The following is a 4,649-nucleotide window of genomic DNA, read 5'->3' as shown; positions in this document are numbered from 1 at the left end:
TGACTGGGCTTTAAAAAAAGCCTGAGTTGAGCCTGTCTGTGAGCTGCCTGGCAGCTCTGCGGCCATGGTCAGTGCATGGCTGAGCCCACGTTTAAACTGGTGAGAAATGGAGTATTAAATTGCATCTCGCAAATGCAGCTGCATAAGGCAGGCAGAAAAATAGTTCTGCCAGAAAGAAAATATCATATAGACATATACACACACACAGAAGTCGCTTGCCTGCAAATTATTTCACAACTGACTCTTAGAAACCACTTCAGGTATTGCCAACTAACGCATGCAAATTGCCATATACATACCTCTCATCTTGCCTGGAAAATATTTTAGTTCAGTTAGTGAACAGTGTTTGCAGCTGTACCTGCTAAGGAGAGAAAGACAACACCATTTTAACTAAAGGACAAGTAATTCCAGGCAGAAACCACCATTAAAAACCTGCTTTTTAGAAGGAAAGAAAAAAAAAAAAGGCAACAAACAAGTTGTTGGCTGACAACAAACAGTATAGTAGTAACACCGTACCACTTCAGGAGATTATCATTATCCTTGTGCAAATGAGACTTAGAAAATTACGGACAGAATTTTTGAGTTGCTTTCACCTGAGTTTAATTCATAATGGTCCACAGTCATGAGCAACTATTGTAAGAAACCTTTGTTTCTGAAACGTAGGACCACTTCTAACACCTTGCATTGATTCAAATTATGAACCAATTTAACTAAGCTGATGTAAAACCCAATATAATTACTTCGTATCAGATTTATGCAGATAGAAAAAGATATATCTGTTCCCTCAGCAACAGCTTCAGTCCAGAAATTGTGGAGGCAGAGAATATTAGCTTATGCCCAGCCTTCAACAATAACAGTTATATAGTTTTGAGAGTGAAGCTGATAGAAGGCGGCTATGTACACACTGCTCAGAGATAACCCTAAATCACACTTGTAATGTGGATAAGATCAATTTACTTTCCACATAATGTTAGAAAAAGTAATATCTCATTACCTCAAACCCAGTGCAAGATATCTACAAAAAAAAAAAAAAAATCTTATGTCTCCTCCTACCAATGTACTTGCAGTCAATGTGTAGATCAGGCGTGAATTTGCTTTGCATTTAGCAGGGTGCCGTTTGCTGTATGGCTGATAACAGTGCTGGTGATTTCAAAAAGATAGCAAAAGAAAGCTTCATTTTGATGGCTGAGTTCGTAGCCCTTTGTTACCCACATTTATAAAGGTGCGCTTTGCTATGCTTTCATCTTTTTATTTATTTGGTTTGGAAATGTCCCTCTCTGTTCCACTGTGCTATAAAAGCTTTGCTCTGTTTCCCATCTGCCGTGTTTAAGAGATCAATTGTAGAGCATTCATCAGTGGAAACGTGAGGCTTTTGCCACAGTTTCTCTGAAATTCATCTTGCCAGTCACATGCAAGCCGGAATGGGTCAGTTTTCGTCAGCCTTGGCATTAAGCCTCTGTGCTCTCCCATGAGCCCTGTCCAATAATTTAAGAGGGGTGGGAGTGGGAAACAAATTATGTGACTATTAATTCCAGTTTTCTTGTTCAGATGCCAGTACATCAAAAATAGATCTCCCTGGGCCAGAGCACTTTGTCATGTTATCTGGAGTAATACTAGTTTGTGAATTATGTCTGGTTAGTTTAGTGTCTCAGTTTGGTCACATTAATCTCTTTGACCACTGCCTTAATCACTGAACTCTGCCATCTCATTTTTCCTCTTGCAGAAAGAAGCTGTCTGACTTTTTGTCTCATGCCTGGCACAGTGATTGCTCTGTTGACCCCATAGTAGTCAGAGGAACCTAGAGGTCTTACAGGCAGCAGCAGGACCAGCCACAGAGGGTACTGTCTCATCAAGCTTGAATATCTCATCCATTCTCTAATGACCATGCAAATAGCACAGTAACCCCAGATGATGTAAGAGATCCCCAATTCATGTACCCTAGAAGGTTAACAACTTGCTGCCTGTCCGAGCTGCATGAACACACAAAAAAATCATGAATTCATAGACAAAAATTAATTTTTAAGTACTAGAGAATTCTGTATTTATACACAATTTACATCAGCCGTGAGATGCTTCTCTGTGTTCTTGTACTGAGAAAACAGCCAGCTAAGCACAAGGCACTGACTCTGTGTATATAATCCTGATGAGACCATGATGCTGATATAATTTTGAAATCCTATTTTTATGAGTCTGTCTATGTCCATTTGCCTTGGGTGTTCAAATTACTAGGAAATTCAATTGATAATTTTGGTAAACACCTTTGAAAAATCCATACAGAAGTTTCAGAATACATTTGTGAATGGAATCAATCATTCTGCTATCCATCATCCAGGACTAATTCTGACTTTCTTGTTAGTAAAAAGAAATACTTCAACATGCTTCTTAAACTAATAAGCGTTAAAATATGTTTTTACAAAAACTAAAAGTTGTATTTAAGACAGAGCCTTTTTCTACTAACTGTGTGCAATTAAGACAAACAAAAAAGTCTTTCTGCTATGGAAATCTATAAAAAGTATGGACCAGAGACGAATCTGTCTGCTAATACAGAAGTCTATAGTAAACACAAGCACCTAGATACTGTTGTATGGTATCAGCTCTCAACATATTTTAGAAACTAGCCTGCACAAAATGCAAGAAATATTAGGTTGCTTATAATATCTATTTATCTAGAGGCCTTTAGAAAGACATTTTATCACAGAAATAAAAATGTACCTTTTAGTCTTTTTCTTGGACAAGAACTCAGATCATTGGGTTTTATTTCTGCTATAAAGGAACAAGGGAATGTCATTCCCCATGAAAACGAGTTTTAGGGTAAAATGAGGACTAACTTACTAAAGACAGAAAAAAGTCTAGCACATTCCCTTCCCTCCAGTCTCACTTTGTCAGCCCTTTCCATTATTTGTCTTTTAAAGTTGCCTCTGATTTTTTAGCTTCCCTGATAAAAACAAGTAAGTTTTTTTCCTCAGAAACTAAACAAATAGATAAACTACATTCCCATGAGAAAGCAGCCCAAGTTTATGAATATATTCCTATCGCTACGAATTCCTTTGTGCTTTTGAAAATTGCAGAAGTCGATAAACCTAAGATTTTGAGAAAGAAAAGGCAGTAGCCTCCCAAAAATATGTCACATTTTTGAGAAATGTGACAGGATTTGATTTCTCCTTATATGGAAGTTGTCTTAAAAATAGAAATATATTTATATGTTGTAGAAGGATGACATTCCAGGACACCGCATGATGAATTAGATGCACTCCTAGTGCTTCACAATTAATGCAGCTATAGTTGAAGAATCTACCCATCTTTACAAGAGGGACTGAAGGAGAAAAGTTTTCCAAAGGACAGCAGCTGCAAATAGCATACTTTTTCATGAACACTTATGTAATCAAGATTCCCAGCAAATCAAGGGATTTTTTAATAATACAATATAAGCCACTACTGGCTGCTTTTGAATCTGTTACAGAGGCTGCTACATTGCTCAAAATAGGGTAGAATAAAATTGTACAAGCACTAAACTCAACTTTCTGGTAAGCAGATTTTAAAACACAGTCTGATTTGTCCTAACAGGATTGTCTTCAGATGACAGTGAAATAAATAGAGAAGTAGGAGTATAGAATAGACCTAGTATTTCCAAGGAAAATCTTATTTGCTTGGACATGGCAGATCAGTAATAATTGGGTTTCCTCATATACTGGGCATGGATGTTCCTTTGGGTATGCTAACAACTCTGTAAAATTCAGTCTATTTCTCCATGAGGCTATGCCTGGAACAGACATTTAAAAGGAAGCTGAAATATAGATTAAGGGTCTACTTTTGGGGGAAGAACCGGGAAGAGCTGTGAACTAAAACCAATATTTTGTTGCCTAAACATCAACTGTGCTGAAAATGGTGAGAAATTTAGAGGAAGAGCTAACTTTGAAAGAATCGTCCTCAAGACAGTATGCAGCCCATCAGAACAGTAAACCTCCAACTGCCCTAAAAGAGCTTTTTCCAGGAGTTTAGTTACAAAAGTATATTTCTTCAAGGCAAGTTGTCAGCAAGTATTCTGTTCAAACACTTTTGAGTTTCTTGTGAAAAGATACACCATAGAGTTTGAGACAGAAATGACAAAGGTCAGTTCAAGAGTGGAAGAATAACTCAAGCTTTCTAGCTTTGCTTAGGCAGTCAGAGAAAGGAATACCTTTCTACATAAAAGAAGGTCACAATGACCAGTGTGTTAGTACCCTGCTATATCAAAACCCCAGTGTTGACAGCATGCCCATGCCAATAGAAATGTGAATGAAATAGTGAGGAATAACTGCAGTTTATGAAAGGGCCCTGCTTGTCACTGCTTGGGCTGTTTGGCTCTGTCAGTGACATACTGGTGGAGAAAACATTGCTGTTGAGACTTGTTCTCAGTGCCCATAATCTCTCTGGCCTGTGACAGAATAAAAGTAGGACAGTTTTAGGAAATTGCATTATAGCCTGGTCTTTGCTTTGGGAAATTCCTTCAGACATCAAATACCGTAAGAACAGGAAACCGCTACTCTACCTAAAAAGCATTCTCCTGAAGGGAAGACTTGATCCCAGAGTCTGTGCAGCACATGGTAGATATTTATCACATGGTAGATTATTTACAGCAGCACATGGTAGAGTATTTAGTTAGATATTTA

Source organism: Numenius arquata, chromosome 10, assembly GCF_964106895.1.
Source record: "Numenius arquata chromosome 10, bNumArq3.hap1.1, whole genome shotgun sequence".
Taxonomy (NCBI): Eukaryota; Metazoa; Chordata; class Aves; order Charadriiformes; family Scolopacidae; genus Numenius; species Numenius arquata.
This window is presented reverse-complemented; position numbering follows the sequence as displayed.